The sequence below is a fragment of the Arachis hypogaea genome, chromosome 17 (genome assembly GCF_003086295.3).
Source record: "Arachis hypogaea cultivar Tifrunner chromosome 17, arahy.Tifrunner.gnm2.J5K5, whole genome shotgun sequence".
Classification (NCBI taxonomy): Eukaryota; Viridiplantae; Streptophyta; class Magnoliopsida; order Fabales; family Fabaceae; genus Arachis; species Arachis hypogaea.
This window is the reverse complement of record NC_092052.1, coordinates 31,027,260-31,040,463: the sequence shown is the minus strand read 5'-3', so window position 1 is coordinate 31,040,463 and position 13,204 is coordinate 31,027,260. Positions and strand designations below refer to the sequence as shown.

Below are 13,204 nucleotides of genomic sequence, written 5' to 3'. Positions count from 1 at the left end.
ATTCAGACTCTGAGAAATCATATTGACTTGCTGAGTCAATATTTTGTTCTGAGCCAATATGGCATTCAGATTATCAACTTCAAGAACTCCCTTCTTCTGAGGCGTTCCATTACTCACAGGATTCCTCTCAGAAGTGTACATGAACTGGTTATTAGCAACCATGTCAATGAGTTCTTGAGCTTCTGCAGGCATTTTCTTTAAGTGAATGGATCCACCTGCAGAAGTATCCAATGACATCTTTGATAGCTCAGATAAACAATCATAGAATATATCCAGGATGGTCCATTATGAAAGCATGTCAGAAGGACACTTTTTGGTCAGCTGCTTGTATCTTTCCCAAGCTTCATAGAGGGATTCACCTTCCTTCTGTCTGAAGGTCTGAACATCCACTCTAAGTTTGCTCAGCTTTTGAGGAGGAAAGAACTTGGCTAAGAAATCCGTAACCAGCTTATCCCAAGAGTTCAGGCTATCTCTGGGTTGAGAGTCCAACCACACTCTAGCTCTGTCTCTTACAGCAAAAGGGAAAAGCATGAGCCTGTAGACTTCAGGATATACTCCATTAGTCTTAACAATATCACAGATTTGCAAGAATTCAGTTAAGAACTGAAAAGGATCTTCAGATGGAAGTCCATGAAACTTGCAGTTCTGCTGCATCAGAGAAACTAGCTAAGGTTTCAGCTCAAAGTTGTTTGCTCCAATGGCAGGAATGGAGATGCTTCTTCTATGTAAATTGGAATTAGGTGCAGTAAAGTCACCAAGCATTCTCCTTGCATTGTTGTTGGGTTCGGCTGCCATCTCCTTTACTTGTTCGAAATTTTCAATAAGGTTGTCTCTGGATTGTTGTAATTTAGCTTCTCTTAGTTTTCTCTTCAGAGTCCTTTCAGGTTCTGGATCAGCTTCAACAAGAATGTCTTTTTCTCTGTCCCTGCTCATAAGAAAGAGAAGAGAAAAATAAAAGAAGAGGAATCCTCTATGTCACAGTAAAGAGGTTCCTTATTGTTAGTAGAAGAAAAGAAGAAGAGAAAAATCTGAACTCAGAAAGAGAGAGAGAGAGGGTTCAGATTTTTGGTGGGTGAGGGAGAGATGTTAGTAGATGAATAAATAAATAGAATAAGATGAGAGAGGGAAAATTTCGAAATTGATTTTTGAAAAAGAGTTAGTGATTTTTGAAAATAGTTTTTGAAAAAGGTTAGTAATTTTTGAAAATAAAAATAAAAAATTAAAATAATTAGTTAATTAAAAAGAAATTTTGAAAAAGAGGGGGATATTTTCGAAAATTAGAGAGAGAGAGTTAGTTAGGTGGTTTTGAAAAAGATAAGAAACAAACAAAAAGTTAGTTAGTTAGTTGAAACAAATTTTGAAAAGATAAGAAGTTAGGAAGTTAGAGAAGATATTTTGAAATCAAATTTTTGAAAAAGGTAAGATAAGAAGATATTTTTGAAAAGATATGATTAAAATTAGTTTTGAAAAAGATTTGATTTTTAAAAGTCACAATTAATGACTTGATTCACAAGAAATCACAAGATATGATTCTAGAACTTAAAGTTTGAATCTTTCTTAACAAGTAAGTAACAAACTTGAAATTTTTGAATCAAAACATTAATTGATTATGTTATTTTCGAAAATTTGATATAAAAATAAGAAAAAGATTTTTGAAAAATATTTTTGGAATTTTCGAAAATAACTAAGAAATTTGAAAAAGATTTGATTTTTGAAAAAGATTTTGAAAAAGATGAGATTTTTAAATTGAAAATTTGATTTGACTCATAAAAACAACTAGATTTTAAAAATTTTTGAAAAAGTCAAATCTAATTTTCGAAATTTTGAGAGAGAAAAAGGGAAAGATATTTTTTTGATTTTTGAATTTTTAATGAAGAGAGAGAAAAACAAGAAAAATGATGCAATGCATGAAAGTTATGGATCAAAACAATGAATGCATGCAAGAATGCTATGAATGTCAAGATGAACACCAAGAACACTATGAAGATCATGATGAACATCAAGAACACATTTTTGAAAAATTTTTAATGCAAAGAAAACATGCAAGACACCAAACTTAGAATTCTTTAATGCTTAGACACTAAGAATTCAAGAATGCATATGAAAAACAAGAAAAGACACAAAATATGCAAATGCAAAGATCAAACAAGAAGACTTACCAAGAACAACTTGAAGATCATGAAGAACACTATGAATGCATGAGAATTTTCGAAAAATGCAAGATGCACATGCAATTGACACCAAACTTATAACATGACTCAAGACTCAAACAAGAAACACAAAATTTTTTTGATTTTTTTGATTTTATGATTTTTTTGTATTTTCTTTTAATTTTTTTTTCGAAAATATTTGGAAAAAAAAGAAAAATAAGGATTCAAAATTTTTAATATGAATTCCAGGAATCTTATACTCTAAAGCTCCAATCTGAGGGTTAGACATGGCTTAATAGCTAGTCAAGCTTTAGAATGGATTTACATCCATTGAGGTGATTAGTTGAAGACCAATCCCAAAGGAGTTTGGTTATGGCTTTTCAGCCAGATAGGATTCAACATGTTACCATGAAACTCTAGAATTCATTCTTGAAAGTTTTGAAGCCATAGAATAATTTATTTTTGAAAACATTATTTATTTTTTTATTTTTTTTTTCGAAAACAGATGAGAAATTTTTGAAAGGTTTTTGAAAAATTTTTGAAAATAAAACAAAAAGAAAATTACCTAATCTGAGCAACAAGATGAACCGCCAGTTGTCCAAACTCGAACAATCCCCGGCAACGGCGCCAAAAACTTGGTGCGCAGAAATTGTGATTACACTTTGATTATGTAAAATTCATCGCTCTTTCTTTCCCTGGTAATGGCGCCAAAAACATGATGCCAATACCATGGTTCACAACTTCGCACAACTAACCAGCAAGTGCACTGGGTCGTCCAAGTAATACCTTATGTGAGTAAGGGTCGAATCCCACGGAGATTGTTGGTATGAAGCAAGCTATGGTCACCTTGTAAATCTCAGTCAGGCGGATATAAAATAGTAATGGAGTTTTCGAAAATAATTAATAAGATAGGGATAGAAATACTTATGTAAATCATTGGTGAGAATTTCAGATACGCGAATAGAGATGCTTTCGTTCCTCTGAACCTCTGCTTTCCTGCTATCTTCATCCAATCAGTCTTACTCCTTTCCATGACTGGCTTTATGTGATGCATCACCATTGTCAATGGCTACTTTCGGTCTTCTCTCGGGAAAATGATCCAAATGCCCTGTCACGGCACGGCTAATCATCTGGAGGCATCACCCTTGTCAATGGTTACATCCTATCCTCTCAGTGAAAATGGTCAACGCACCCTGTCACGGCACGGCTATTCATTTGTCGGTTCTCGATCATGCTGGAATAGGATTTACTATCCTTTTGCGTCTGTCACTACGCCCAGCAATCGCGAGTTTGAAGCTCGTCACAGTCATTCAATTATTGAATCCTACTCGGAATACCACAGACAAGGTTTAGACTTTCCGGATTCTCTTGAATGCCGCCATCATTCTAGCTTACACCACGAAGATCCCAATATCTCGGACTCGGTCCCCTGTATTAGTAATCTAAGAGATACTCGTTCAATCGAAGGTAGAACAGGAGTAGTTGTCAGGCACGCGTTCGCAGGGAATGATGATGATTGTCACGTTCATCACATTCAGGTTGAAGTGCGAATGAATATCTTAGAAGCAAAATAAGATGAATTGAATAGAAAACAGTAGAACTTTGCATTAATCTTTGAAGAACAGCAGAGCTCCACACCTTAATCTATGGAGTGTAGAAACTCTACCGTTAAAAATACATAAGTGAAAGGTCCAGGCATGGCCGAGATGGCCAGCCCCCAAAACGAGATCACAGGATCAAAATACAATCCAGGATGTCTAATACAATAGTAAGAAGTCCTATTTATAATAAACTAGCTACTAGGGTTTACAGAAGTAAGTAATTGATGCATAAATCCACTTCCGGGGCCCACTTGGTGTGTGCTTGGGCTGAGCTTGAGTGTTGCACGTGTAGAGATCATTCTTGGAGTTGAACGCCAGCTTTTGTGCCATTTTGGGCGTTGAACTCCACTTTGCAGCTTGTTTCTGGCGCTGGACGCCAGAATTGGGCAGAGAGCTGGCGTTGAACGCCAGTTTGTGTCATCTAAACTTGAGCAAAGTATGGACTATTATACATTGCTGGAAAGCCCTGGATGTCTACTTTCCTAACACAATTGGAAGCGCGCCATTTCGAGTTCTGTAGCTCCAGAAAATCCACTTTGAGTGCAGGGAGGTCAAAATCCAACAGCATCAGCAATCCTTCTTCAACCTCTGAATCTGATTTTTGCTCAAGTCCCTCAATTTCAGCCAGAAAATACCTGAAATCACAGAAAAATACACAAACTCATAGTAAAGTCCAGAAATGTGAATTTAACATAAAAACTAATGAAAACATCCCTAAAAGTAACTAGATCCTACTAAAAACATACTAAAAACAATGTCAAAAAGCGTATAAATTATCCGCTCATCAGTTTCCTTATAGTGTCAAACACTTTAGCCAGGTCGGATAATAATGTTTCTTCACTTTGTGTCTTTATCAACATGTTGTCCACATATACTTCCATAATTTTCCCGATGTGATCTGAGAAGACTTTATTCATTAGCCTTTGATAAGTAGCTCCCGCATTCTTGAGACCGAAAGGCATCACGATGTAGTAGTAGTTCGCTTTTGGTGTTAAAAACGAGGTCTTTTCTTGATCTGGTGGATACATGGGGATTTGGTTGTATCCCGAGTATGCATCCATAAACGAGAGGTATCTATATCCGGAGGAAGCATCTACCAGGGCGTCGATACTTGGGAGTGGGTAAGGATCTTTTGGGCAGGCTTTGTTGAGATCAGTGTAATCAGTACACATTCGCCACTTCCCATTTGATTTTTTCACCAAGACGACGTTCGCTAGCCATAGTGGATACTTGACTTCTCTTATGAATCATGCCTCCAGTAGTGCTTGTACTTGTGCTTCCATAGCTTGGGATCGCTCTGGCCCAAGTTTTCTTCGTCTCTGCTGCACCCTGGATAGACCGCCAACTTGTGGCTCATTAGCTTGGGGTCTATACCTGGCATATCTGCAGCTTTCCATGCGAAAAGGTCGACATTATCTCGTAAGAATTGTATCAGTAGTTCTTTTGAGTCTCCTCTTAGGATCGTGCCGACATTAGTCATTTTGTCCGAGGTGTCTCCAATCTGAATCTTCTCTATCTTGCCTTCTGGCTGCGGACGGAGTTTTTCTCGTCGCTGAACTCCGCCAAGCTCGATTGTATGAAACTCTTCTCCTCCGCCTATGAGGTTTAGACTTTCGTTATAACAGCGACGTGCCATCTTTTGATCTGCTTTTATTGTGGCTATCCCCTCCGTAGTTGGGAATTTCATACATAGATGTGGAGTCGAGACTATTACACTGAGTTGATTGAGTGTTGTCCGACCTATGAGAGCATTATAGGCTGAACTTACATTGACCACGATGTAGTCTATTCTGAGGGTCCTGGATTGGTTCCCTCTCCCAAAGGTTGTATGTAGTAATACGTATCCCAGTGGCTGAACCGGGGTGTCTCCTAGTCCAAACAGACTGTTCGGATATGCTTTAAGTTCTTTTTTCTTCTAAGCCGAGTTTGTCGAAGGCTGTTTTGAATAAGATGTCGGCAGAACTCCCTTGGTCTATTAATGTGCGGTGTAGATTGGCGTTTGCCAGTATGATAGTGATGACCATGGGATCGTCGTGTCCCGAGATGATGCCGGATGCGTCCTCTTTAGTGAACGTTATGGCTGGGATGTTGGGTGCTTCCTCGAGTTAAACACCAAAGTGGTCCTTGAGATTCGCAAAATGCACCGATTTAGTCCCTGACTTCCCAATTGCACTAATTTAGTCCTCCAGATTCGAAAAAATGCATCAAAGTGGTCCCCCTCATATTTTTCGGTCAGATTCCTTATCGGCGGGAGTGACGTGGCGAACGAGTGCCACGCTGGAGGATCGAAAACGACGTCGTATTGGGTTTTGGTGCTAAACCCATTAATAGACGACACCGTTTCATCTCAGCATCAACAAAACTTTCAAACCCCAATATTCAAAGATCACTTCGTCTTCTTCATCTCCTGTAAACTGAAAGCATCAAACCCTGGCATTCTACACTCCTGGCATTGCTTTTCGAAGTGAAACAATCTGGAGTTCAGAGGAACCTCTTCATTGTTGGCTGAAGATCGGTGAAGGAAGGAGCAAAGATTCTGCGTCGAATCCCCTGTGACAGAGGTAGGCATGCAGAATATTACATAGTATTTTTCTGTTCAACGTAGTGGTAAGGTATCGTTCTTTATGGATTTTACTTGGGGATTTGGTATAGATTGATGGGAAACCATGGATGCTATGTTAGTAGATAGGGTTTTTGCATTGGGTGGTGCGGGTAGGGGTAATCGGAATGCTCTGTTTTCAAAGCTTAAATATGGGCATTTCTATAATGGCATATTGACTGAATTAGTTGTTAGTCAGGAATTTTGGAATATGATCTGTTGTTGTTTGCTGATTCTATATTTTAGTAAAAATGTTGTATATTTTTTTTCGATATAGATGGAGAAGTTGCTGGATATAATGTTCCATCATGGTGGAACATTTAAGAAGAATGCTGATGGAAAGTTGGTTTACTCACCTGACAATAGAGCTTGCTTAGGTGATTTAGATGAGGATACACTTGATGTCTTCTTCATCAGGAACTATTTCAAGGAGTTGGGATATGACAAGGTAGTTGAGTGTTGGTGGCTGGTTCCAGATAGGAGCTTGGAGGTTAGATTGAGAGCTCTGACCACTGATGATGAATTAAGGGAGATGTGCTTCCATGCACAGAGGAATGATGGAGTAGTCGATGTTTATTTCGAACATGGAGTTTCGACACCTGAATTGATGGAGGGGAAAGAAGCTGTGTTGTGTCTGGATTATATTCAAGAAGAGGAGCATGGTGGTGACTTAAACAAGAAGAACACCCCTGAGGATACCTTAAATGAAATGCCACATGACAAAGATGATCCTGACCCAGTTCCTCCTACCCCAATCCCCATTCCAAATAGTCCAACTGCAATCCCAGTTCCTGCTAACACTCCCATCACAAAACCTATCCATGATGACACCAAGTCCATGGTTGATCATGAGAACCCCAAACTCCATCATATACCCAACCCAAAACCCACTACAAAGCCCAATACAACCCCAATTGTCAAGCAGAATCCAAAATCCAAGCAGAACTAGAAGCCCAAGAAAACTCAACCAAAGCCCAAGCCCAAGTTTACTTCCAAAACCAAGCCCAAATTTAACCCACCTAAAAGAATCACAAGATCTCAGGGAAGGGGACAGTAGAGTGCTAACAAAGGGAAGCAAACTTTTCATGTGGATTTAACTGGAAACAGATCAAGTAGTGATGAAGGGAGTTCAGAGGATGACTCTTATGCCCCTGTGCAGGAGGCCAGCTCTAGTAGTGATGATAAATTGGTTACACAACCAATTAGGAAAGAGGTGAAGAAGGTTTAGAAGGCCTCAGCCATGGCCAAAGGAAAGGAAAAGATGTATAAGGACACTATTATGCAAGATAATGATGCAATTGTGGCAGACTTATCTGATGTAGAGGTGGACCTTGGTTTTTTAGGAAGTCCAGGAGACGCATTTATGTATGATGCTCTTGACCCGGGTGCAGAATCTGATGGTGCCAACTCTTGGCACTCAGAGGAGATGAAGACTCCTCCTAATTCTGAAGATAAATTGGAATCTGATGGAGAATCAGATGAATTTTCAATCTTCCAAGAGGGACAGAGATTTGGTGAGTTGCAACTGCAAGTGGGAATGAAGTTTAATACTAAACAAGACTTCAGGGATGCTGTGTGAGAGTTTACCATTCAGGAGGGTAGAAGGATTAAGTTTGTAAAGAATGGCAATGTGAGGTGTAGGGCAGTGTGCCAGGTGGAAGAGTGCTCATGGGTTGTTTATGCCTCAAGGGATCATGAGGACTCTTGTTGGCAAATCAAGACCTTTTATGACGATCATGCATGTCCAAGAGAGAATTCTAATACGGCTGCAAACAGAGCTTGGCTGGCAAGTAAGTTGGTCAAGAAGGTTAGAAAGTACCCCAACTTCAAGCAATGTGAGGCTGCAACATACTTTAGGTCTAAGTGTGATCTCATACTTCATAAGAATTCATTAGCTCGAGCCTTGGCTGATGCAAGAAATATTGTCTACGGGGATGAAAAGGCACAGTATGCCTTGTTAAGGGATTATGCTGAAACGCTGCTAAAGACCAATCCGGGATCCACTGTAAAGATTGGGGTTACTCTACTGCCTGACGGCCAAGTAATGTTTGATAAAATGTATATCTGCCTGAGTGGTTGCAAGAACGGGTTTAAAGCTGGTTGTCGACCTTTAATCGGCCTCGACGGTGCATTTCTGAAGACGCAGATTGGTGGACAAATATTATCAGCTGTCGCACAAGATGCAAATCACCACATTTATGTGGTTGCTTGGGCTATAGTCAACATTGAAAATAAGGAGAACTGGAAATAGTTTTTGGAGTTACTCCACGATGATTTAGGAGACTATAAGGCTAACGGGTGGTGTTTCATTTCTGATATGCAGAAGGTTAGACAGTTTATATTGTAAGCAAAATGTATATTAGTTTATTGTATAAAATATTTGATTCTATGTTTTATTTGGTATGGATAATTGCAAATTGCTGAAATCACTTGTAGTTTGTGTGAATATTCAGGGTATTTGGTTAATTAAGTAGTTTGAACTGTTAGGTGGTTTCCTTATGTAGGCTGATTGGTTAATGATTATTTAGGGTGATTGTTTATTGATTACTTAAGCTAATTGATTATTGATGATTGGTTATATTGGGTGTTTGGTGTCTGCTATATCTTTCCATCAATTGCAGGGGTTGTTTTCGGCTGTGGAAGAGGTCATGCCACAGGTCCACCATCGTTTCTGTGTATGGCACCTGTGGCGAAACTTTAACAAACAGTGGAAGGATCTTGAGCTGCGGAGACTCCTTTGGGATGCTGCAAGGTCAACCACCTTTCAAGATTTTATTGGCAACATGGACAAGATCAAAAGAGTCAGTGAAGAAGCATGGACATACCTTAACAAGTGGCCTAGGCATTCATGGACGAAGTCTCAATTTAGCCACAGGCCAAAGCTGGATAATATATGCAATAACGCGTGTGAGGTCTTCAATGCAAGGATCAAAGAGGCTAGGAGCAAGCCAATCATCACACTGCTTGAAGAGGTAAGGATGTTCGTTATGAGGTCCATTGCAAAGAACAAGATAAAGTTGAACAACCACATCGGAAAACTTCCTCCAGTTATTCAGAGTCGGTTAGAAAAGGTAAGGAAAGAGTCAAAGAACTGGGTTCCTATATGGACTGGGGATGAAGCCTATGAGAAGTTTGAGTTCCATGGACAACCAACAAACATGGTTGTCGATCTAGGCAAAAGACTTTGCACCTGCCAATTCTGGATGTTAATAGGTAATTTTTGTTACATTTACATCTAATTCTATTTCATTCTATTTATTTTCATTTGAATTATCATTAGATTCATTTTAGTGTAATTTTTACCTGAGCTATTATGCTGACATGGTCTGAACTTGAATTGAATCCTGTTTTGTGTGCTGTAGGCATTCCCTGTGTCCATGCCTGTGCTGCTCTTGCACGGGTGAACAAGAGACCAGAGGATTTCTGCCACCCCTTGGTCACAATGGATTCATACAGGAAGACGTATGAACATTACATCAATCCTCTCCCGGGTCAATCCATGTGGGAAAAATCAGCATACAGTAAGCCCCAGGCTCCTAACATCAAACGGAAACCAGGAAAGCTCACAACCAAAAGAAGAAAGGACGCTGATGAGGGTCCTAGTGTAAACAAGAAAGCTAAGCAGACTGTTACTCTAAAGAGACAGCTCAAGCCATTCACATGCACATATTGTGGTGTAAAGGGCCATACCAAGAGGGGATGCAAACAGAAGAGAGCTGATGAGCTTGCTGCTGCTCTTGCGGCTGTAGCAGCAGCTGTGGCAGCTTCCAAGGCCAAAGCTAATCCTACTGGGAGTACACCTGCACCTAAAGCAAGCAACACTACCAATCCGGCAACACCGGCAGTTGACATTCCACCACCAGTGTCTGGACCGCAAGCTGAAGAGGTTGAATTATCCCAACCAAGCTATGGTGGAACACAAGATGAGGTATAAAAGGTCCCAAATGATTTCTTGTTTATAATCCTATATTTAACTTGCCTTTTCACACTAACTCATAAAACTTATTACACTTCACGCAGGCACCACCACCACCAACAACAAGGCCACCTAAATTACCAACCAAACGGAAGACCTCACAACAACCAGTAACTACTACTGTCGATCCCATGCAAGGAGCAAGTGCAGCCACATCTTCAAGGTTGGCAAGGTTCATGAAGATGGTTCCAACACCACAGTTCAAGGCACTAAGGAAGAAAAACCCTTGATTGGGATGTTCTAGCAGCTGATTTAACAATATATATGGGATTTGGGCATTCGTTGATATTTTGGATTTTTTGTTATTTCTCTAAAGCAATGCCTCTTATCTAGACTGTATGGTTTATTTTAATTTTTTGGTAGTAGATAATTTAACAGAGTTTATGCTCGAAGGTAGCTGTTTCAGTATGTTTATCCTTATGTGGTCAGCTGCAACTATGTTACATTGACAATGTCTTGTTTATAATCTACAACTACTATTATCAATTTACATCTTCTATTCATTCATTTTGGTTTCTATTATTTTTGTAAAATCTATCTACAAATAACACACCAATAAGTTAAACTAATCCCATACATTCATTAACAGATGCTTTCAAACACAGTTCTTACACTTTTTCCTATCACAGCTAAAACAAGTTCTTACATTTTTAACATCACAACTAAAACAACAACTAACATAGAAAAAAACAGCAAACATTTGTATCATATATTTCTGGGTCCTTAACTCAGCCTCCAAATTGCCAATCCTCAAAGCAAGACTGATGCTCACTTCTTCATTGTTGTATGCAGCAGTGTCTTCCAAATTTTCTTTATCATCTTCTACAGTGTCTGCCCATCGAAAGAAGCCACACCATTTTCTTCCACTACTCTGTGAACATCAAATTTAACTGTTACCATCAAAATAGTCAACAACAAATCTTCAGAAAACACTCACGTTGTAATTCGGGCATCCAAAGAAGGCTTATTTGGGTGGGTTTCCGTTCCAGACCATCGGAGCATAGGACGTTTCCCACACCCACACCGCTCTGGTACTCGCGTGCCTCTACTCTGACTTGGCCTCCTTGTGCTTGATCGCATAGAACTTTCCTCTCCTTCATCTGCACGTCCAACCATCCTCCAACCAGCAAAGCAATGGGTACGAGAATGAATAGGGAAGAAGACGAAGAAGAAGAAGAAGAAGAAGAAGAAGAAGAAGAAGAAGAAGAAGAAGAAGAAGAAGAAGAAGAAGAAGAAGAAGAAGACGAAGAAGAGAAGAAGACGATGATGTGCTGCGCCATTTGTGAGTTAGGGTTTAAAAAGGGATCAGGGACAAAATTGGTGCATAAAGTTTCATTTGCCACATCATCCAACTGTTGGACACTCCAGCGTGGCACTCGTTCGCCACGTCACTCCCGCCGGTAAGGAATCTGACTGGAAAATATGAGGGGGACCACTTTGATGCATTTTTTCGAATCTGGAGGACTAAATTAGTGCAATTGGGAAGTCAGGGACTAAATCGGTGCATTTTGCGAATCTCAGGGACCACTTTGGTGTTTAACTCAAGCTTCCTCCTTTCCTTCGACATGGTATACTTCTTTGAGATATCTTTTGCGAGATGATTTGGAGATCCCACCTCCTACGAATCCGCCGTGTATCATGTGGACGTGTCTCTCTGATGTCCGAGGTGATCGTTCAGTTCATTCGGCATCTTCATCTCTTCATCTCTTTCTTTGATCATCGTCTCGGGTGGCCAGAAATCGATCTAATTTTCCTTCTCTCACCAATTTTTCTACGATATTTTTTAAGTCGAAGCACTCGTTGGTGGAGTGCCCTCGGACTCGATGGTATTCACAATATTCCTTTCGGTTTCCTCCTCCCCTTTTGCCTTTGAGTGGCCGTGCTAGGGGAATTTTCTCTGTGTGGCAGACTTCTTTGTATAGGTCGACCAGGGATGCCCTGAGAGGAGTGTAATTATGGTATTTTTTTATTTTCTCCCCTTGTCGATCTTCTTTCCTTTTGGATTCCTTGTCTTTATCTCGGTAGGGGGCCCCAGATTTTGAGGTTTCTCCTAACCGAGCGTTTTCTTCCATGTTGATATATTTTTTTGCTCGTTCCTGTACTTCGTCTAAGGAGGTCGGGTACTTTTTTGATATAGACTGGCTAAAAGGTCCCTCTCATAGGCCATTGATGAGTCCCATGATGGCGGCCTCTGTTGGTAAACTTTGTATGTCCATGCATGTTTTGTTGAATCTCTCCATGTAGTTGCGGAGGCTCTCCCGATCTCCTTGCTTGATCCCTAGTAAACTGGGGGCGTGCTTGGCCTTATCTTTTTGGATGGAGAATCTGGCTAGGAATTTTTTGGCTAGGTCGTTAAAGTTTGAGATGGACTTGGGAGGTAGGTTGTCGAACCATCTGATTGCTGTCTTCGTGAGAGTTGTTGGAAAGGCTTTACAACGAACAGCATCTGGGGCGTTAGTGAGGTACATTCTGCTTCTGAAATTGCTGAGATGGTGGTTGGGGTCCGTGGTGCCATCATACAAGGTCATATCCAGGAGTTTGAAGTCTTTTGGAATTTTGGTTTTCATGATTTTCCTGGTGAACGGGTCTTGCTCTTTACGCGAATTTTCTTCAGGATTGGTCTGAGGAGCTTTCAACTTGAGATCGGCTTCCAATTGCTGTAGTTTTTCTTCCAATTCCCGACGTCGTCGTACCTCTCTTTGTAGATCTTTTCTGATCTCTCGTTGTTGTTGGGTTTCTTTTTTGAGTTGCTTTAAGCGATCTTGAAGCGCTTCTATTGCTCCCGGATTTGGTGAGTCTTTGTCCCCGTTGGATTCCGGGGTATCTTTCAGTGTAGTGTCCGCGTTTTTGTGCGGCGTTCTATCTTCTAGATCTGAAT

At 40.1% G+C, this 13,204-nt stretch overlaps 1 non-coding gene across 1 annotated transcript; it reads left to right on the top strand.

The window, feature by feature from the left end:
• The first annotated feature begins 291 nt into the window (after positions 1-291).
• LOC112768397 (small nucleolar RNA R71) lies at positions 292-399 on the top strand. Its single transcript, XR_003185831.1, has one exon. It is a non-coding gene; the product is annotated as a small nucleolar RNA R71 (small nucleolar RNA).
• The last annotated feature ends 12,805 nt before the right edge of the window (positions 400-13,204 follow it).